This window comes from Meleagris gallopavo, chromosome 4 (assembly GCF_000146605.3).
Source record: "Meleagris gallopavo isolate NT-WF06-2002-E0010 breed Aviagen turkey brand Nicholas breeding stock chromosome 4, Turkey_5.1, whole genome shotgun sequence".
Taxonomy (NCBI): Eukaryota; Metazoa; Chordata; class Aves; order Galliformes; family Phasianidae; genus Meleagris; species Meleagris gallopavo.
In genome coordinates this window covers 38,605,988-38,629,983 of record NC_015014.2, presented here as the reverse complement: position 1 = coordinate 38,629,983, position 23,996 = coordinate 38,605,988, and the positions used below count along the sequence as shown (strand labels likewise).

Sequence of the window (23,996 nt, the reverse complement as noted above, 5' to 3'; positions counted from 1 at the left end):
AAAAAAAAAAACCAACCATAAATTTCAGACTTTATAATGAGAAGAGCTTCTAGATATGTTTCAAGTTAAGATGATATGACTTAAAAAAAAGAATTAGTAGCAATGCTTGACCAGGTAGAGTTATCCACTCCCTCAGCTGGCAGTTTTGAGGTCAAAATAACCACAGTTCAAATTCCTGTTGTAGGAATAGTGCCAGTGCTGGCTCTATAGAGGCACCCTTTCAGGACTGTTTGAGGAAAGCTTTGGATATATTCAGTATATTCAGTATCTGCAAGACTTCCTTCTTCTCCAGACATTTCAGTAAGAATAAACTAGCCCTTTGTATATATCTCTGTGAGTAATCTGTAGGAAACAGAGCTTCCTCCATCACAGGGACTCCACTGTACTGTCTGTAAGAGTTTGGACTCTGAACTCAAATGTAGAAGAGAAATGTAAGCAGTACGATACGAGCCAGGCCTTTGTGGGGAATGCCAATGTAGACAAAACTAGTGTTAGGCGTGAGGTTTTGAAGATACCCTTGTTGCCTGGTTCTCCTGGTGTGAGCCTAGCAAGGACAAGGTGGAGAGAGACAACAAGAAGACCTAAAGGGAGGTAATCCAAAAGGACCACAGAGGCAACGTGGTAACATAGTGGAAAGGAAATATTTATCTTTCCTTTCCCAAAGGAGCCAGATGAATAATTACTTTAAAGCTATTAGCACTCTTTGGTTTTTTAAATATCTCCCAGAAGCTTTTTGCAGTGTGTGCTCCTCCTTTTGTGACATTTTTTCCACTCTCACTACTTGCAATTTTGTTCCTGTAACTTGCTCATGCGACACTGATCAGTGAGGTTTTCTCAACAGGTGGCTCAGGCCCCAGGAATAACTGCTAAATTTCTGACAACTGGAGATAAGATCTGAATAACAATAAATGTAATTATTCATCTCTATATGGAAATACCAATTTCTCTTACTCCTGCTTTGTAATATAATTACCTCCTACTTAAGAAAACAGAAATATGCCCTTCTTGTGCTATGTTTTCAGCTTCCTAAGAGATAATTCACACAGACTTCACAGGGAGAGGTTTGTTTGTTATTTAAATTTGGCTGATAGAAAATTTATCCAAAGTAGAGCAGGATGCATTGAATTTCATATGGTTGCTGGTTGAGATAAAGGATTCTTTTGGAGCCCATGGAAAATGCAGGACTGCCACCAGGCCTAGGGACCATCAAAAATCTTGGCTTGTTTTCACTCCATTCCCAAGGCGCATTTCCTTCACCTTACCTATTGTAATGTAAATGCATCATATTTAAAAAAAAATTAAAATTGGATAATAACAGACAACTACCAAGGCATAGGATACCTGTTGTGATAAACGTCTTCCCTACTCCCTTCCCACAAGTTACCTTCTGCTAGCATTAGGAGCCTTCATTCACAGTACCCAGTTTAGCAACATCAAATTCCCTCTCAATAAGCCCCTCTTTTGGAGACTCATTTACCTTTTCTGAAGTTTTTAACAGCTGAGCTAAAGCTATTCAGTTGTAAGTTTATCTGGACAGGAACTTCCAAAACAATCAAGGGTGTTTTTCTTCCAAAGATTTTTCTCAGATTAGAGAGCCATTATTTATCCCTGTGGGGATACCACAGTTTGCTCTAAAATCATAATCATTTAATACTTGGATTGTACTCAGATTGTTAGTAGATTTCCTTAAAGCCGAGATTAAGCCCATCAGGCTACAACTCTTCAACTTGCTCTGTTATTCAGTTAAAACAGTATAATAACTTTTATACTAAGTATAGGCATCAGGCTGGATTTTCCTTTTTAAAGGGAACAGCTGCTATTTTTAATGATTTATTACCAGTATCTTCCCTGTTTCGCACTTTATTTCTTTCAGAACCCCCTGATGAATACCATCTGGTTCAAGTGATTTACTACACTTGCATTTCATGAGCTTCTTCGCGACATCCCAAATTAAGACAAGGAAAATATAGTCTGTGTTTCAGGAAAATCTTTCTGACAGATCTATTAGGCTATGGAGTAATCTTTCAGTGGGAGTCTCATTGTCTGAGACATTTATAGCAAGACTGGACAAAGCACTGGTAAAATATACTGCAGGGGACAATTCTGCATTAACAGAAGGGTAGTCTAGATATATGGCTTTGAAATTGAGCTGGTCAGAAAAAAAATTAAGTGAACCATTTTCTGCTGGAAAATATGGTTCTGACAAAACTAAATATACTTTGTTGAACCAATGATTTTGCTGACCATTATTTCAGAGAGAAAAAAAAGTGGGAATTTTAATGTCAAAGTGTCATACAGAAGTGTTTTTTCTGAATAAAGAATTTCATTACATTCTCATCAAAAATTTTTTAAATCCCATTCCTGTATTACAGAAATCAAAATGAAAACAAAATATTTTTGTAATACTGAAATGATCAATTTTGTTGCAGTCAAAAAATTAAAGCAAATTAGAAATATCCTCTGTCTTTACCACTAAGTATTTCCTTCCAACATGTTTCTGAAAGTTCTCCATAGCAAATGTCATCTCTTTATGCTCCAAGTCTTTGATTTGTTTCACTGCATTTGTCCTCTCCCTAAGTCATTTCAATGCTTAGTGTCTCAGTTCCTTCTAGATTAAAAGGAGGAGAGGAATGTGCATTTTTCTCTGAGAAGCAGAACTGAAAGTCAGTTCATAACAGCTTATATTTTAATAGCAAATATATTCCTCATTCCCTGTGGAGTGGTTTCTTTATTGCCCTCAGGTTGCTTTGCAGTTTGGTTCTGCTTTCACTGATGTGCTTTATCCTTCCTGCTAGAATATAATTGGAAATCTTAATCATGGTTGAAATCACTCTAAAGACACGTGGAAAAGCAGTCCAACTCCAAGGGAGACTGGATTTTTTTTAAATCTTGGCTGGTGACAACATTTCCTGGAAACCCTTTTACTCTCTTCAGGAGTAGGAGACAAGATTTCTTACATTAAAAAAATAATAATAATAATCTTTCAAAAGTTTCAAAGCCTAGTGTTTATTTTCAATGTCCTGGGATATGGCTGAGTTTAATAGCTTTGAAAACTACTGTCCCCAGAAGCAGAAAGTGACTACATTTGAAGGCTGCCAGTTGCTTCAACTTTCTAAAGAAGCCTCCAGAAAATGTTCTCCTATTTCTGTTGGATCTTGCCTTCTTTTTAGTCACCGTTTGAAGCCTAATATCTTCTACAAACTAGAACATGAATTTGCAAAAAGAAAACACTTCTGTACTCCCACTTAGATGCTTCCCACAGTGTTTTCATTTCTCATGAAAATCCTCTTTTCTTCTACCAAAGGTAAATTATCTTTGCTGTCTCAATTGAGCCCTGGCTGCTTCCCACACACATCTTGGCTTTTTGAAGATTATCAGAAAGACAGGAAGGGTTCCTTTCCACTTTGTGGGATCCATCTGTGATCCTACAGGTGACTGGAAGAGTGAAGTGTTCCCATCTCCACCTGCAGAACCAAGCCTACAGGCAACTACTACTACTCATCAATGCCTTAGCAACTGTATGATCATACCTTGTAAGAGTGAGGTTGCTAAGGTTACCTAGCTAGTGTGTGTAGTTTTACGGACTGTTATCTGCTCTTAAGCTTTTATATTAAAAGAAGGCATATACAAACCAGGCATTGCCTATTGCTGCCTTGCGTTTGGACAATAACCTTTTTACACTGTGCATCAAGAGTTGCAGGCTTTTAGTAGGGTACAGAGAAAGAAGGTGCTCTAATTTTTTAACAAAAAAGAAACTGAGAAATAGCTACCTTGTAGCTCCCACAGCCCTGAGCAAGAAGCTCTCCCGAGCCTGTGCTGCAGAACAGCAGAGGAAAGGAGATTTCTGGGTTCTTTCATAGACAGTAACTCTGAGTAACAATACCCCACATTTCATCCTGTGGGGAACAAAAGGAAAAGTTCCAGATAAGTGGAAAGAGGTAGGAAACATGGTTGAGAGTTAGTGAAAGTCTTTGTCATATTTCAAATAGTCACACCAGTCTGCAAGGAGAGGTGTCTGTCAATTCCTTCTATAACACATATTGTAGGACTTAAGTCACAAGGACTTAACTGTGCTTAACACAGCATAAATGCACTGCTCTTCCATATTCACAGTGCACATACAGGATTGATTTAGTTAATACCCAAATTCACTGCATAGGTTTTTTTTTTTTTTTTTTTTTTAAAGTGTGTTTTGTACCCAGGGAAGAAGTGAAATGCACTGTTGATAAGTGACTACAAATATATTGTTGCTTGTATGAATTCACAGAAGCCTTTTTCATAAAAAAAAGCTGTGATCATTTTTCAACATGGCTGAGAAACCAGTGATCTTTTCCTATAGCTCTCCACACTCAGAAGCTAACCTGTGGATCTCAAGTGAGCTGTTCATTTCAGCTTTTGGGCACTTTTATTGAAGTTTTAAACCTGATGATCAGTTTAGGGAATTTGTCAGCATATAGAAAGGCCTAAACTTCACCTGCAGAGTTTGGGGCAATGAAGTATGGAGGATACACTAACATTTTGAGGGCATAGTGTGCAGAAAAGATTTTAACTCGTATTTTCACATCACACTATTCTGTGAGAGTGGAGCAGTGAACTTAATGCAGGGAGGTATGATAGATATTAAGTTTTAACATTGAGTACAAGTTAATAATTACAATAAAGAAGTCAAGAATTAATATATAAATCATTTTTAGCACAAACAGTACAGTCTGCCCATCATGCATATCTGTGATAAAAACAACACTCCGTTAACTTGCTCATTTCAAATCCATCACCCAGACCTAGCATTTGATGATTAGCTTTAACTATTCTTAATATGTTAGTCTTACTCACATCCATCCAGACACTGAAATGAGTATCCTAGCATTTAGTAAACACAAGAGATGGATCTTCTCATGAGATCTAAACTCAACGTCCTGATAAGCTTTTCCATTAACATCTACCCCATGGCAAATATTTCATATTTCTGTAGCCTTGCACAACATTTCAATCCTCAATTGATATCAAACATTATTTTTTACTGGTCATTAAACACACATACATGTACATATTCAATGTTGTTGTCTAGAACATGCAGAAAAAAGGACTTTAGCACTTCCAGATCAAATGGCACAAAGTGCTGAAACAGTAATGATTAGAAAAGTGGCACTCAAATGCAAGTGGCACTCAAATAAGTAAAGAGTGTTAAGAAGAATGTCCTAGAAGCTCATTTAGTACATCAAGAAACACATTCTTTTCTCATCTTTGATTTAAACAGTATATATGCAGTCACTTGTCTCACTAATGCAAAAGTAAACTAAGGTAAACATCATCAATTTCCTTGAATCTGTATTACGAAGGCCAAGACTCCTGTAAAAGCAGTTCTGAAGTATAATTGACCGTGTTACCTTCTAGCTCAAGGGGATAAGTTATTGCCAGATGAAAGAGGTCAAGCTTTAAATAACAGTGGTGGTTTCAGATCCAGGGAATGCTATTAATGTTAAAAGCAATTATAATGCAACTTAATGACTTTTCTTGTTTTATTTACTTTTTTTGTTTCTAGCATGTAACAACTTTTAAGAAGGTTACAGAAAAATAGCCACTTGATGGCAAAAGAGAATTTCATGTTGATCTCACTTTTAAGTATTTAGTGCTAGATGGTTAGAATCTGATACCCTTATACATGTCATTCTTTTACTTTGTAAATAGTTTTACTAATTCCTACTGTGGAATGTGTTTACCTCCATAAAATCAAGAGGATGGGAATCTGACATTTAAATTCTACAGGAAAAAAAACTGTGGTTTATTCTGGAACTGATCTACCAACTGGCGTTAGTGCTCCCACAGGGAGCAAGGGAAAATATTTCTAGCTCTTCTTTAACGGGCAGATGGGGCTTCAGATCAAGCTGACTTGATGGTGGACACGCTACCAGTATGGCAGTATCTTTCAATATACCCTAATTACCACAAAAGGAATATTTTATTAGCAAGCTAAAAAAATCATACTTCATTCTCATTACACAGATTAGGCAGAATAGGTGAAAACCAAATCAGAATATTGCAAGCGACCTGACAGTAGTCACTGTATTCACTGTTCGTCTGTAATGCAAATAGAAAACACAGTACTCAAGAAGTACACTGTATAATTCTCTTCCTGTGTGTGTCTATTTCCTTCTCCTGTAATTCCAATGACTTCTGCAAAGTTACTACCTGGGCACATAAGGGAAAACTAAAGCTGAAACAACACCGTTAGGCATCTTCATTAACTTGGAGTGGCAGCATACAAGTAACCTTATTTGTTTTATTTATGAGTTACTAGTTTCTGGTCTCACCTTCTAAGAGAGACTTAGGACAGAGCCTTTAAAATACGTGGCTTCTTGAAAGTGAACGTTAGCACTACTGAGTGATACTGCAATTTGATTTCTGACTCTGGGTCACAAGACGAGCAAGCGAGTTTTTATTTTCTCAGTTTTCCAAGCAAGCAGGTCAGGGGGGTCTCCTGTGAGACAGATTAAACTAGACAAAAGTGGATTGTGCCCTGGTGTATATAAAAATCTGTGTTTGAGAATCATATCGCTAAAAGCTAATGCTAGCCCAAATAATTGTAAGGGGTTGGAGAGATACAGTGTTACCTTTCATTACTATAAATATGTAGTTTTATCAATACAGAAACATCATTAAAATTCTTATATTGTCATGCCACACTCAAATTCATTATTTCTTTTTAAATTGCAGTGTTAAAAATGCCTAAGGTCATTACGGTACTGCTACCTGATAATTTTGGTGCTTACAATAATTAAAGAGAAGGCATTATAAAAGCACAAAACTCATCCCATGAGGCTCAAAGGCTCAGAAGTAAAATGGGTATTCAGATTGCTCATAGAACACTTCATTGAAGTAGGAATTACACATCTATGGATACATCTTCTTGTCATCTCCCCTGAACTGGGATGCCCTTGCTGGTATGCATGTAGCATAAACCTAGGGCTATAGTCCTCATTTAGAAAACAAAAAATAATAAATTGCAGATTTTTTTTTTTACTACCCTAAGGGAAAAATGTTAATAAATGTTAAAAGCCTATCAGAAGATTCTCCCTGGTGCCGCTGTCACCTATTACTACCAGAAGGCAAGGAAACACTTCATGCTAAATCCCATGCGAAACTCAATTTCTTGAAAAATTCTGAACTGCATCCTCTTAAATACTAAATTACTTTTGATCCCTGAAGCACATTGACAACAGAAAAAGAGGTCTGATACAGCTATAGCATTTAAAAAATAGATTATTTTCTGAATACTTTTGATATACTGCTATTTCAAAATCCACTGAAGGTCATTATTAAACAAGATTTATATTAAATGATCTGATTGGCAGTTACGATAATAGCCAGGCATTTATGGTAAAACCATCATGTAGGTAAGATATAATTAGCTTCAACTTCTTTGCTTTACAGAGATTTCATTATGGAATTAGTTGGGGTTTTTTAGAGCTTCAAAGACAGAAAAAAAAACACAAAAAAACCAAGAATGAAGAGGAAAAAGACTCATCATTTTTTAAATGCATTCAAAAATTACTGAAGGAGAACATGAACAGTCCTTCTGTTACTTTCATGAAAAATAAAATGAATGTGTAGTTCAATTTTTAAAGAGTTCAAGTTTCACCTGATATTCTTTATTTGATAAATTACTAAGATATACCAAGAACATAAAAACTCCTATACTGGAAGGATTATAACAGGTCGTAGTATTATCCTAGAGCTTCATAGACTTAAATGTGCTTCAGAGCAGATTAGAAGGTATGCACAGAAATAATGCAATTTCAGAACATGAACAATAGAAATGTTTTTCATCAAATTGAGCAAAATTTTAATGGCTGAGATTGGAAATATAATAAGACTCAGAACTTCATCATTTGGGTTATAAGTAAAGCCACAAATTCCTTAGGTGATGCATCTAGGTAGGTTTCAGAAAAGTGCTCAAGATTGAATTAGGCAGACATGTTTACTTGAATTAAGAGAACCACATACTTGAATACAGTATCTAACATTGATGAAACTGTACATCAACCTGTTGCAGAGTGTGGGATGGGGTGTTTTTTTAATAGGCACTGTGATTTGTTTTTCAGCAACACATCTGAACTGATACAAATATTCCTGTGGATGTCTTACAGCATGGAAACATTTTCCCACTATATACTGAGGGAATAACGTTTATTCCCTTAAATCTTCATCTGTGTGATTTCTCTAGATGAATTCCAGCCCCACATGACACCGAGTGGGTCCAAAATACTGACTTTTTCATAACCAACTCTAAAATCACCCACACTCCACACTTAGATAGCATTATTACAGAAAGTGTTAGCATCATGGGTCAGAGAAATGGACAGGATTCAATAGAGTCAGGATTGTATTAGAACTAAAGGTGCTGTTGCAGCTGGTGGACTCTCATAATTCTCCTCCACAAATACAGACATGGAGGAGATGCATGGGAAAATGCCATTTTGCTGGATAAGGTTATAGGATGAAGTAAAAAACAGAAGAAAGAAAGACATGTAATTTAAGGCTGCAAATGAGTACGTTATCATTTTGATAGGCAGAGAACAATAAATCAACAGCAGCAAATGGATTGATGTGCCCTACTGATGCGAGAACACTGTGGCACTGAACTGAAATTTTGATCCTTCAGCTATGGGAGGAATGAAATAAATTATTCTGGCAGAGAAGTGACAGCAGGAAAGAGCTCCATGAAAATAGAGTAGCACATCACCTGTATCAATTTCCTCTGACTGATATTGGAGTACCTCTAGATTCAGACTACAAAAGCTCCTCATGATGGCCTCAGTAGACACCTCAGCTGTGTCCAGACTTTGCAGTGAACCAAAATCCAGTCATGGATCATAGCATAGCATAGCATACTGGTACTGAGGCAAGGTGGCAAAGCTCTTGAAAGGACACGTGAGTGTACACCCCAAAACCAATCTCAGCGCATGCTGTTAGGTATCCAAGTCTCCATTGTCAGCAACACTGGGACCAGGACATTACATCAGGCTCTGATCCTTACCAACACCTATGTGTGCTCCCAGCAACAGACGACAGGAAGCTAAAAAAGAAACTACTTGAGAAAGACACTCAATTTCAGATCTTTTACCTTGGCTTGCATCCAGGATTTGCAAAGGAAAATGATATCTTAAAACTTTAATTCAAAAGCTGAACGTTATTCTCAAATATGTTCAACAAAGAGGGCAATGTCAATATCAACAAAATTTAGAAACACTCTGAGGAGTAGAAACTTGCCTCTTCTTTTGAAATAAGTAATGTTACCTCAAAAGACATATTTCTCCCCAGTCTTTCTCTAACTGAAACATGTCATATGAAAGTGAATTTTAGGCCCCTCTGAAATGGGATGACAATTTTTGTACAGATTTCTATTAAGTCATACTTTCATTTATGGAAATGACAGCAGAGTCTACGTTGTTTGTTTGCAAACTGTCTGCGGTATTATCTGTCAAATCTCAATTAAATCTACCTTGGTATCATATAAAAAGTGTGCATATGCATCACCAAAGCAGAAGAATTAATTAGCTGAAATATGCCAGCTCCATACCAAGGGAACTATGAATATTCATTGGCTTAGTTCCACAAGAGGTAATCAACTATTCTGTTTATGAATTATGTCAATAGTGCCATTAGCTCATCTACAGTTCCTAGGCATTCTCCTATGAAAATGTTTATTTTCCTAAAAAAAGCCATAGTAATTAAGAATTAAAATGCTTGTAAAGAGATGCCTTGAATCATCAAACTCTACTTTCAGACTGAAAAAGGCCTAAAAATCACTGATGCTGGCCAGTGCACTGCTTTTCTGATGGACATCTGTGACCAATCATCTTGGAAAATGAGGAAGGGGAACCAAAAGGAAGGGAGAAACTGTGTCAGAACAAGAACAAGTTATATGCAAAGCTGCTGTGGTCAGAAACAACACCCTGCCTACATGTTGATACAATCCCTACTGCATTGTTAGCTCTCACATATACATGTACATATTTATTATTATTCCTTCTACAAAGATTACTATCACATATCTCTGTAAATTCTGAACACGTACATAATCAAATTGGGAATGTTCTTTTTTATACTAATCATCATACCAAAAAAAACCCAACATGTTACTGGCATCTATTTTATAAGATCCATTGTGGGCTGCAGAGATAAATGTTACTGGCTCTTTCTAGGCTGTAAATACAACTGTTCTCAGGAAAGATGCAAGTCAGAGTAACTTGCATGTTCTCTACACATACTATAGAAATATTGTATAATTTTTGAGATTCTTTTCATTTTGTTTGAAGATCATTGAAACTCAGTGTTTGTATTATGTTTTCTTCAGCTGTAGGAATCACCGTGTTTACAAATCATTTTCTTGCATTATGGAAATCAGGATCTGTTAAATCAGTTATATCTAAAGGAATGCGTGCATCATTTCACATGGTTCTGAAAGACCAAGATGCTGCCTAATTCCTCCTTCTAATTCACAACATCTGGCACTAAACTATGACTTCACAGGATTACAGAAGGGCTGAGGTTGGCAGGATATCCTCTGGCAGTCACCTGGTCCAATCTCCTACACAACCAGGGCTGCCTAGAGCCACATGCCTTGGAACAGTTTCTCTGTAACTAGTAAGGTAGCTCATTCTTTCATACCTGTATATATAAACCAAAGCTGGCTTATGATGAAATTTGATATATAACAACACAAGTACTTTCCACACTTCCTTTTTCATGTATATGCTTCAAGCATAGAGCTTTTAATAATCATACGCTTGTTCAGACTCATTCAAATGTTTCTAGTCACAACCTTTCTTAAGTCTTCTTCTAGCTATTCATTCCAGTTTCCTCTCAGGTCTTGGCTCCTTAGTTACAGTAATGGCCCTCATCTAGTCTCTTTTTTTGGTATTTATGTATCCTTCTTCTTAGAGAAAAGGCTATCCTTTATACTCAGGTTTGGAGTATTTGTGCATCACACACACACATTCACCCACCCAGTCCTTTTAGAAATCTGTGCGGGATCCTGAGAACAGTTAGCTGTATATAATACAATTATTTTCTTTAACATATTCAAATCTGTTGTCAGTCTTATCTACATGATCTTGCTTTGTCAAACAAGTTAGGCAGCACTGTTCTCAGAATATATGCACATGGAAAGAGATACTATAATCTGAAAATCAGCTGTAAAAAAGACAATTAGATCAAAGCAGAATTAAAACTTCTAGCAGGCAGATAAGTCTAGTGTAATTAGATCTCCAAATAGTTTTCCACGCTTTTTGTGCATAGTGTAGCATGTTATTCTTTTCTTTTGTTTTTCTTCAGATACCCTTTTGCTATTACAACAGGATTTGAAATTTGCCATTATGCCTTCTTGAAATTCAGTAAAAAAAGATGAATAGATAAAGGTCTGAGAATAGACATAATCTGTTTTACGCTTTGGGAACTGTAGTTCAATGGGTGGGTTTAGACAAGCATTTTTATAATAAAAAGCTGTGCTACTAGTGTAATATTGACATCGCTGTATGAATATGAAGGAATTTAAAGTCAAGAAGAAATACTATTAATGAGTAAGCACATGCTTTCTTGCTGAGTTAAAAGTTGGCTCTCCCATTACAGAGTATCACAAATATGCTGAAATAAATCCCAAGTAATGCATCTCTTTGTGATTATTACAGTCATTTAATTTATAGTCTTTGTCAGGTCTTTTCTTCCTATTAGAAATTACTAATAACTCACATATAATTTCACACTGCTTACCTTCTCTCCAGGTTTGACTCTGCATATCAGCTTATAATGAGTTGTAGGGAAAGAAAAATTTCTGCAACTACACACTGATCTCTTTACAGAATAAACATATATTCTAATTAACTCCTTATTGTGATAGCCAAAGTCCTAGAGTAAGCTTGAACTTGAACCATGTAGGAATACTGGGAACATAACGTAGAGTCTGACCCATGGTTCTTTAATGGGCTAGGTCATAAAAGAACCTCAGGCATCTTTGTGTTTTGAGCTAAATCAAGGGAAATGGCTAAAGAAGCAGAAAGATGGATTCAACTTTTTACTTTAATACAGTTTCAGGTGAAAGGCTTTAATAATCATTTTGAAAAAGCATGTCCCTAAATTATCCTACCTCAAAATTATGAATAGTATCAGAGGAAGAAATAGCTGTCAAATTTTTGTTTCCAGTAAAATGCCAATGAAGCATGGTCAGTTTTGGGATAACTCTCAAACGGAATGCAGAAACAATCCAAAAGTAAGAAGGATTTCACAGGATCTTTCCTGTTAGCAATTTATATCACACTGTGCTAATTCCAAATGCTTGATTCAAAAAAATCCACATGTTGAAAATAAATATGTTCAGTCCAGGTACTGATCCTTGAAATTTAGGAATGCTGGAATGGCAGATTTTCTTTTTTCTTTTTCTAGTATGGATACTAACCTTGGATGGCTGAGTACTGCTGGTCTACACTGAGTCTAATGTGTAGTTATTTTCCCATATAAAACAGGATGTGAGATGCTGCCCACGTTCCAATTTAATGCTTCTGGTGGACTGCACAAAGAGTTCAGATATGAAATAGGTAGACACAAAGAGAAAGGAAAATTACAGTTGGTAACATTTATACTAATCAGTGTATATCTGTGCACTGCTGAGCCTGAAATATGGATAATCCCCAATATCAACAGGTGACCCTGCAGCAATTTTGTTGCCCCATTACTTGCAATATTCAAAGGAAAGTATTATCTAAGATAAGATTTATGGATATAAAGGAGTTAAATATATAGCGGAAAATATACTTGAAACTTGTACAAAAATACAGAATACCTCCTAAATGGCTACTTCATAAAATATGAATAAGAGTTCTATTTCTACTCAGTAGAATGCAATTCATATATATGTTCTGGTAAAAACTGAAACTTCCCAGAAAGGAAAATGAATATAGACTCTGCACAGGGGTTTGCAAACATCATACTTCCAGTAGCAGAACATTCCACCTTAATTGATTCTGACCAATATGGAAAATTCAGCTTTGTATTATATTATTTTGTTGATTATGAAAGCCACTCCCAAGCTGCCCTTCTGCTCTCATTTATATCAATCCAATGGCATTCAATTCAGCAGAGTTGAGGTGAAAGCAGAATTGGTTCTCCAGTGCAGGAAGAGGGAGACTTACAACTCATCTATCAATATGACATTTCCTATCCTCAAGCATACAAATATGGTTCTCACTGTAACTCTAGGTAAAAGGGAACTTTAAGAGAATATTTTTACGTTTATGTTTGTCTGATGTCTGAGACAACTTTGCAGGGAAGTGGTTTATTTACCACTACACATAAATCCAGGCTGGATTTACCTGACTGTAAATACATTACATTGGTACGCAGTCTTTCTGCAGTTTTGTGTTCATTGGAAAAAAGAAAGAAAAAAAAAATAATTTTAGTTCATTTGATTGAACCCCCCAATGCAGACTGATATTTGTTGTTTTTTGGTGGTTTTTTTTTTCAGTAAGCAAGCATTTTCTCAGGTAGGCAGGTGCAATGCCATGGTATTTTTTAAGCTTGATATGAAACACGCTGTAGTATTTGTGAAACCTTTCCTGTATGACTAGTGGCTGACAGCAATTTTTTACATTACATTTTTGCAGAGGTAATGTTCTGGATGTAGCTTGCTTCGGGCATATGCATTGGCTGTTTCGCATCCATTGCTAAGGAAGAACAAGTTGGCACTGATGCTGAAAGGCAGCATCCTACTCTCACCTTGCCACAGGCAGATTATTCCTCAGCCTCTGTGTACCAGTTTCTTATGCCATACAAAGAAAAAGAGTGAGGAAAAAGCTTGGCTTAAACAACTAACTCAGAAAAGAAAGAAAAACAAAAACAACAGATAGTCTTTTTCTGGAGCATCTTATCCATCTGATGAAGTGGAAGCACAGAACAGTACCAGCCATAGGCTCAGTAGCAGTGCTGGCGTCTGCTTATCCAAAGTGAGTGTACATCACTTGCCCCAGAGGCATCAGAATGCACATCTCCCTTTCTATTTCCTTCCCTTGGAGTTGCATCTAAATCTTCTAAATGGGAGCTGAGTAATTAAAAGCATTTTACTTTCTGAGTCTGCAGACCAGAAAATTATGAAGAAATGTGAACTGTGTTGAGTCACTGTAGTGATCCACTGCTTGAAACCCAATAGCACTACTACTACTAATAGTTCACAATAGTTGCAGAACTAATTAGTTGCAGAACTAATCTGCAAATTTCTCTCAATTCTATGTGCCAGTCAGATAAAGGACTGTATGTATACACAATGTTTTTCTTGATAACTTCTCTTGATATTTTTCTTGATAAAAAGCAATACAAAGTCTGAGAAGTACAGAAAATTAGATAACTCTACCAGCAAATTTTGAGGCAGGGAGAAGGTGAAGCAATAGGGAAATTGGAAGATACAGATCCCTGTTATTCTGTAAAAGTCTCTGTAGAAAAGAAAAAACATAATAATTACCTTGAAAACTATGATATTCCTCTCCATTTAAGTTCTCTCTCACCTTATAACAATTTCTTAATACTACACCTGTTTTTTACCAATGCCTCTTCAGAACTGACAGCTTCATTTTGCTTTCCAGACACCCCATCCCTCCTGCAGCTTGTTGCCCTAATGGCCATCTCCTGTCTTCATTCTCCCCCAAGCCCTCTGTTAGCTCCCATTCTCATGACGTTCCACCCAACTTTTGTGTGTCTCCTCTTCTAACTCTGAACCACCTACAGGCAATCAGGGTCTCCCCTGACTTTCTCAAGTCCCCATGTCTCTTCTACTCCTGAGTCCTTTCCCCACCATCCCACTGGGGTGGAGTACCCATAGGGTGCTCCAAGGTGGTGATGCAAAATGCCCAGTCTTCCCCAGGTAGCTGCACAGTTTCTTTGTCTCCTCACTCTATTGCCTTTCCTCCTTTTGAAGGTAAGACAAGATAAAAAGTGTGGGAAAATGGTAGGAGGACACTACTGTCCTACAGAGTTACGTTTAGCACATGTCCTCACATCCTGAAACACAATCAAACCAACAGAGTATAGCCATGTTCTAGGCAACTCTTTCTCTGTTATTTTGTAGAAGTGTGACAGTGAGTTAAAAAAAATAGCGAATAAAACTACTCTGAAGACTCAGCACTTAGACCACAAGATAAAATGCCCTGCAGTTTCTCTCTTGGTGGAATCCTTTGACAAACACTGCTTTTTAAAATTCTTTTGAAAATGGCTCATTTGGACTCTAAACTCTAAAATGAAATTATAGGGTTTGCAGTCTTTCTTGGTCCTGTAATATAAAGACCAAGTAGAGCTGTACGTATCTGTCAACAATCCAGACAACCCTTGCTACTATTGCTTCTCTTTCTTTTTTTTTTAAATTCATGGAAGGGAAGTTTTCTGGTTACATGGGAAATTTAATAATTTAAGCTTTATTTGTTGAACAGTTTGGATCTCTAGCCATCCATGAAATCCATTCCTTGCAGAAGGTAAGCACGAAATTCATTATCTATAAAAATTTCTGATAGCTGGCTCCAACTTACGTGTTTCCATTTAAATAATTTCCCAAACTCCTGTGACAGTTTGCCTTACCGCTATACTCAGTAAAGTTTGTTTTGTTTTCCAGAAGTAAGAGGACTTATTCAGTATTTATTATCTGTTACTTATCAACTTTTTGTCATGTCAGCTTTTCAGTTTACTTTCCTTCCTTTCTTTTGTCACCTGTGTTACTTCTCTGTAACATGTTTCTCAACAAAGAGAGATGCTAAAAGAAAAATGGTAAGGATATTGAAAAAACACTGCAAGAAAGAAAAAGTAGCTTCATACGAATCTTTTGTCTCAGCTAGCTTTTGCTATGCTTATTTGGGATAAGGATTACTGTCCTAGTCAAACCATTTAACTCAAATTTGTAAGATTATTGTTGCAGCAAATATTTCTCATATTGAAAAAAGACAGTATCAAGTTGCAAATAGTTTCCAGGTCACTACCAGCAATGTTCAGTAGATTATTTACCTCTAACTGAAATATTTATATTAGAATGGTGCTTGCTTCTAAAGCTGTGGATCACCTTCAAGCAATGCCTTGTCCTTTATCAACATCTTACACCAAAAAATACCACTTTTGCTTTCTAGTCTATGAGCTTGATATGCAGAGACACTTTAATTGCTCTGCATTCCTGAGTAATCATTTTATGATGGCTTTATTGCCACCTCTCCCTTATCAGGGTATGGCACTGTTACAGACCCTAGTGATAAATTACCCTTTAGAGAGGGAGAAGACAGTGCCACTTTAACAAGTGCAATAAAGCACTTTTTATACCAGGAGAGTTCAGTGCATTTCCCATTCATCATACACCCTCAGTGATTTTACACAGATTTTACACTGTTGATTAGCTCATTAGTGGGGTTAATTGGATACATTAACTGGCAGAATTACAGCTTGACTATGAACCAGAGGCTGCAGCATTATAAATGACAGACAAACTACAGACATGCATGGGGAGCCTGAAGGAAGTTCTTCTCTTTGATTAACTTTCATTAGGTTTTAATTCTTTCCCTTCTACTTCTATAATTGACTCTGCCTGAATATTTACTATGGCATGAACTGAATGGGGGGATAGATTACATGAAGCTGTATTTTCTGTGTCTGTCTCTCCTGATATCACAAGTATTTAAAATACAATGACTGGAAAGGAACAATAAGAAGGCTGAATATTTAGACCTCATAATTGCAGTAAGTGTAAAAAGAATTAAATCCTCATTGCCAGAACATTTCTTGCCAGAAAATGTGCCCACAATTGCATATTTGGTGCCCAACCCCATACCCTTTACATAGCTGGGATTTTACAGTGGATTAATGCAACATAAAAAGATAGGGAACATTTGAGGAACAGGCTGGAATCATCCAGTAGTTATTTACTTAGTTTAAATTTTGCACTGGCCTCTGCAGCTGCTGGGATGATGTCGCTGAGGAAGCCTGAGTTGTTTCATCTCACAGACGCCAAAAGGATTCCTCAGTCATTTTGGATGCAGACTTTTTTTTTTATTTTTTTAAGGTTAATATATTTATGAACAACTTTGGATAATGAAGATAAAGGTTTAAAATCTAGTGATTTCTTGCAAGGGTATGACTTGGAAGCTAAATCTATGTTTTTACACATGCTTTCTCTTGTAGTTCTGGCCATATGAACAAAGACTTTTCCACTTTAGATATTTCTCTTCATCCGCTAAGCACTAAAACATCTTTCAATTTGGATAGCCTGGAAGTCTGGAAGGGAAGAAGCCCTATTTGTTTTATCCCCTGTCCCTCCTCCATCTCAACTGTTTTTTCATTCCAACTATAAGGTATTTCAGAGGGCAACAGCTTGGGGCAGACGTGATACAGAGCTAATCTGTTTTCTCCATTTTTCTCCCACTAGAAATTTTTTGATGCTGTTACTGCTCACAACTAAGTGCATCTGCACTCTACCCAGTTTCACATGTAACTTCTCCAAGTATTGTTGTCCATCCAAAAATTAATTTCACAAGTTCTGAACTCCACCTTGCCCGAGGAATTTTCTGTTTCTTACAACCTATTTCTTAGGGGTAACAGACAAATTGGTATATGTCTGTAGACTCAAGAGAGCATTTTCACATGCAAATATGAGAGAAAGTAATGCTTCAATCTGTTGAGCACACAGCCAAAAATGTGGAGTGGGACCCCAGGAAAACTCACGTCACTACACAAGCAGGGACTATTTCTTAATTGCTCACTATGCCTTTTTAGGTCAAAGCTCTTAGTGGACTTTGTTGTAGGGTTTTTTTGTTACTGTTTTGGATTTTTTTTTTGGGGGGGGGGAAGGGAAGGGTACAAGGAGGGGCGAGGAGGGTGGTTCGTATATGCCTTCAGTGGTGAGAGTAAGATTATTGGTTTTTCCTACAAGGATTGAAAAAGAATACTATAGCTGCTGAAACTGATCTAATTAACATGCATAGTTCAGTTTGTGACCTTCATTTTCACTTTGACTTTCCCATCTGGAAAGGAAGATGTTCCTAGGTCTTTTTCATTGAATGACTCTGATTTCCATTACTATATATTATCTTAAATTTCATTTCACTGAGAATGTCTTTGGCAAGATAACTATTTATTTTGCTCAGCTTCTGTTCAGGGCCTCTTTCCCTTCCCTCTTAATTTCTTCGTTAAATAATACTAGCTTTGGATTGCTACTTGTCTCTGAGTTTTTTGTGTCTCTTCTGGATAGACAGCACTTAGTTGTGAGTGGTAACAGCATCAAAGCACTCCAGTATATTCCCTCTTAACTACTTCAAAACCATTACTTTCCAAATGATGTTATTATCTACAACAAAGTAACTACAAGCAATTTGAAAACTAAGGAAGAAGTCTGTGGGTTGTTAAAACCATGCCTACATCAGCATGAAGAAAAGTAGTTTCATTGTTGACTTTGTTCCAGTAGCTCCAGTTTTAGAGGCTGAATGACTATCTTATACATATAGACAACCAGACTTTTTCTAAAGTATTAACCTCAATAAAGAGGATTATAAACTTTCCAGGTAAAGAATTTATTAATTCAGCCCTGAAAGCACAATAGGATAAAAGCAAATCAACAGAAGGATGGATGTTTTTCCTCCTAATAGGTAGTTTGTTACCTTTAAACTGAAAATACAGAAACATCTGGGTTGACTATTTCTTCTTATAGCACTAAGAACAATATCCTCCCTATTTTTCTTCCCAATTATTTGCTTCCCTTGGTCTTGAGCTTTTTCCCTTTGGGAACAAGATTATTGTCCCATAAACTGGCAAATGATTACCATTATCCTTTAATTACTAGTAATGGCGTGAAACTGGAAAGTAATACTGTGCATCTTGTACTGTGAATATTATTATGCATTGCACTTAGTAGCAGGGAGCTTCATACTAAGTCTGGTTTAGCGCTGCCAGAGCTCAGTGGCTCAGACAGGGATTTGCATGGTCTCACAGGCATTGCTACCAGCCTCTGATGTTGGTACTAACATCAAGCAGAGCTGCTCTGCAAAGAGCCCCGTGCGAGTGAAAGGAAATGCTGACAGAGCAAGGCAGCATTCATGATACCTAGCATGAATAAACATATTTGAATCTGGCCCAGTGTTTGCAAACTCTTCCTCTGGAAATAGCAGTAGGCATCAAAGACAGATGTAACATAGTGTGACTACAGAAGCAGGATTCTGGCACCCTTCAGCCACAGGCACAAGCAAATGCCTTATTCCAAATGCAGGAAAAGTACTCTTTGAGACAACAAGATTGTTCACGCACCTAGAGCTAGACACTTCTGCATGCACCCGGACTGTAGACATTAGGCATGCTGCTGCAGACTCAGAGCTTTTAGCTCAGAAAGTGATGGAGTAGGTGAGCTACATGTAAGCTGGTGAGCACCACTGCCAAGCAGCACAGGATGCAAGAGAGCAGCCAGGCGCCCTGCCCTAGTGGCACCGCAGCCCTTAGCCCTGGCCTGCTCCTGCTGCAAGCCCACCTTGGAGTTGCTGCACTTAGCTAGCCTAACAGTCTGGAACTTCTTAAGCAACGAAAGAGAAAGCACAATTGAAAGATATACTTGCCCTAATTCCTGGCCAATTAAATGCTCCTTTTCCTAAAACAGGTTTTCTTTCCTGTTAAATAAGGTGCTTAGCTAGCAAAGTTCAACAGCTTTGTACAGACAAGAGTCTGGGTACCAGACCTGAAACCTTCATGGATGTGGCTCCTCAGGAAAGTAATTTAGTTCCCCAGTTTGCTTGTCAGTTCCCTACTAGCTATGCTACATCTATGTTAGGATTTTTCCCAGTCCTGTATTGAAATGAGCTGATTAGCTGTCCTTGAGGCACATGAAGGTTCAACTCTGTATCTGTGGCAATAACATAAAGACACTATGCTGGTGGCATACAGCAAAAGATTCACATCATTTTAGATATTCCAAATTTTAAAACTGATTTACTCAGCTGTCTTAATTTTGCAAGAAACCTGGGGGAGATCTGAGACAGATGCCCACTGTGAACAATTAAGTTTATGTTACTAATATTATTATTATTTTACTTATTATATTATTATCATATAACTAACATTACAGAATACCATTACGCAAACTGCACATTGAGGATAGCACAAGCTCAGGCTGGGTCACCTCAGTCAGTGTAATAGTCACCATAATCCAATTCCAGCATGCGAGAAGGGTACCTAGCCCCATTTAATTCACTGCTATGGATACACAATGCTGGGTAGATAGCTCTGAATTGCTGCCCTAGTCTCAGTGATACTCAACAGGAAAGATACTTTCAGCAATATAACCTATAATAATCACCTGGCTTAACACGGGTTCTTTCAGAGGAGCTTCCCTCAGTCTCTCATAGCCACCAGCGGATGGTCTTTAAGAGTCATTTGTAGTGGATGTTTATCAGCTGGTTATATGAAAAATAATTGGCATCCAGGTTAAGAACCTTGTAAATGAAAAATCTGAGACTAAATTATTCTGTGAAATTAAAAGGTAATTAAGTACTTGTATTTGTCAACTCCAGTGTAATTTACATTTTGAAAGTTGCAACAAGAACTTTCAATTCCTTTTGCCAAGGGACTGGAAAAAAGGAAGCAATTTGATAATATTAAACTTTAATTCTTCCATGGCTGTTGTTTTGGGAGAACTAATTTGTGATTTTACCATGAAAATGAACAGCGTGAAAGGTATAAAACAGACTAGAATCTGATGCTTACAGAAAGAAAAGAAATGTAAGTGGGTGAGTAATAGCATCAAGTAAGGCACCAGGAGTCAGCAGAGAATCTACAGATGAGAATGGAAAAAAGAACTGATTGACAAAAACAAGCTGTGTCTTAGGGAAAAAATGCTGAACATTTTAGTGAGAGCTATGATAAGGCATGCTGAGCTCGAGCAATCAAATAGATTAAAAGCAGCACCAAAATGGCCTTCATAAGCATGATAAAAGTTAGGAAGGAAAAGTGAAATCTTATGTAATGAGAAATAGGGGAGAAATTAAATATGAATAAAAAAAAAAAAACAAATATCTCACTTTAGTATTTTGGGCATGTTGTGCAAATCTGCAAAATTTTGCAAAGCTATAGAATTACTTCTGATGGAAAAGGCACAAAAGATATAAACAGAATATATATGTACAGAAGGCAGTCCTATATGAACCTTACATCTTTTCTTGACATGATAGATGATCTAGGAAAGTGAAGCAAGTATGCGTGTGCATCAGTGTAGCCAAGGCTGATTGTAAAACCAAAGTCATATTAAAAAATTGTTTTCAAATGTCATAATTTCTAGCTAGATATTTATTTTGTTCTGAAAGATCTGAATTATATTACACTGGTAGAAAAACTATAGAAATAGATAAGTTATTCTCTGGCAGAATCCTTGTAAAGTGTGTAGTCTTTTGTTGTCATTGCTACTTCCTTACGTAGCTTGCTCTCTAGCTATTCTATGATTCATATTCAGTAATGCAATTTTGGCTGCATTCCTTCCCTCTGAATTGATGTTTCTTTCCATTGCTGTTAGCTAACATGTTATTCAAATTCAAGACATTATTATATTTCTCCTCTCTCTCTCTCCCCTCTTCTTTTTTTTCTTCCCTCCATGATCAAACCTTATTAACATCCTGGTTCCAATTCCTTTTATTTTTCTGTGTGCTTACAGTACCCATAAACCTTCGAGTTTCACAATGCAAAAAAGACCCTTCCGTGTGATTTATAGGAGAAATTTTTTTTCTAAACTTCCTGCCTTCCCCTCTCAAGTATCACAGTTTTTACATCTCATTAATAGGATGAATTCATACACACACACACACAAGTACTCCATTACTTCATTTCTAGACAAAACCACAGGCATTTTTAACTATTCTCCCACCCTCTCACAACTGTTCTGCTGTTTTACTCCTGTAGAAATTGTTTGATCCTCTGACCATTACAAGGTACTTTCAAATCCTACTGTAGACAGCTTTTAAAAGCTATTTTAACAATTTAACATAGTGCAAAGTGGCTGGAAATGTGATCCAGGATTATAAATCAGATGACAAAGTGTGTTCTTGTATTAAAAAGGGTAACTTTTATACGTCCAAGTCCTCATAAAATCTCAGGTTCCTCTTTAGGTCACTTTGAAAAAATATCCAGTCTGATGATTTTATAATACTGACCATCTTATTTTGTACAGGTTTCTGTTGTGTTTTAAGAACTGTAACTGTTGTAATTTATTATAATGGTTAAGATATGTATAAATCAGCCTCAATTAGCTATCAGAGGGAATTTTTTAAAGCAAAGGAGTAGCAAGGTATACTCCCCATTAGCTTCACATGTTGAGGTTAAGTAGTTTGGATGGATGGTGAAGAGAATATGCAGAAGTTTGTAAATAGTCATGTAGCTATTATTTATGATCTCTGGAAGTGCTCTCAGCAGCAAGCAAATGGGCTTCACAAGCACAGCTGTACAGAGCTGCCCAGTCCCACAGCCCAGCCGGGCAATGCCACTTTGCCTCACCTCACTGCCTGCAGCTTTCTTGGACATCTGAGGGCATGGACAGCACAGCACTGCTCAGCAGGAGCCCAGTTTCTTTTCCTTGCACGTAAACTCAGCAGGAATGGCTGGCGGGCTCTTTTTCAAATAACGTGCCCCTGTACAGACCTTAGCTTCTGGATTTTCTGACATTTTTTTTGCAGTTGTGAGATCTGCTTGTTTGAACAGTTCAGATAAGCTTTCTTTAAACATGACTACAAAGATCTAAAAACCTATTTTAAATAAGCACAAAATGAACAACATGATTGCAATAATTACATGTAAATTCTATATATGAATTTCCCCAAAGTCTTGCCTACCACCAGGACATTAGTCATAGAATCATAGGATTACAAGGTTGGAAAGGACCTACAAGATCATCTAGTTATACTGTCCGCCCTTTACCATTGCTGCCACAAGCACTAAACCATATCTTGTAGCTCCTCATCCAGATGCCTCTTGAACACTGCCAAGGACAGTGACTCCACCACCTCCCTGGGCAGGCCATTTCAGTGCTGACCACTCTCTGAGAGAAAAAGTTTTTCCTAACGTCTAATCTAAACCTGGCACAACTTGTGGCCATTTCCTCGGGTCCCTCGGTTTGTTGGCTGGGAGAAGAGATCAAGCCTCTCCTCATCACAACCTCCCTTCAAGAAGATGTAGAATGCAATGAGTCATGCTCCCTCAGGCCAATCCCAGCCATGACAGATCCTGGTGAAAAGGAATAACCTAGTTGTGCAATGACTCCCAAAGCCATTAGTTCCACACACAAGGTGCAAGTAAGGCAGCAAGCCCTTTCCTTGGGAAGGCAGGAGTCATCTCTGACCAGTGTGAGGTCAGCTGCCTCGGTACCTGCCCAGTCCTGGAGACAACTCCACCTGGCATAGTACCCTGTGGGGTAATTATCCAAACAGAAAGAAGTGGCACTGATGAAAGGATGCTTCCCTGCTTCTGAAGCCTTAGTAGGAGAGAGATGGTGTGGTTGGCCTGGGCTAGTGTGAGACCCAGGCTGGAGAGCAATGAAAAGCACCTGGAAGCTGGCAGAGATGCAGGGTCATTTTTCCTCATTACAGCTTGTTTATAGAGCATTTCCACTCAAGCCTACTCAACAGAGCAGACTCAGTCTAAGGTGAATGACAAATCTACTGGACAGGGATCAATCTCTCCCAGAGGTGCATAACGTGTGGGATTAGCTAAACAGGTCAACCTGCTCTTCCTGCATCACAAATTTCAGGCTCAGTTTTCTGTGCAATCCTAGAGACAAACTGAAGGAAGAACATTTGTACAGATCTGAATGCAGGGAATTTTTAACAGCAGGCATGGCTCACACCAAAACACTGTCATAGTTTATGGGGCTGCTGAATCACGGCCTGAACCTCTGATTGATCACCTGAGGCGAGCAATGAGTCAGCCACGGGAGCACAGGTGAAGGCAATTTACCTGTGCTG

The 23,996-nt window shown here is 37.6% G+C and overlaps 1 long non-coding RNA gene across 3 annotated transcripts in view; it reads right to left on the bottom strand.

Moving 5' to 3' along the window:
- The window catches only part of LOC116216568, a 114,279-nt gene that overhangs the window by 61,555 nt on the left and 28,728 nt on the right, over positions 1 to 23,996 (bottom strand). The gene's annotated exons all lie outside the window — the stretch shown is intronic.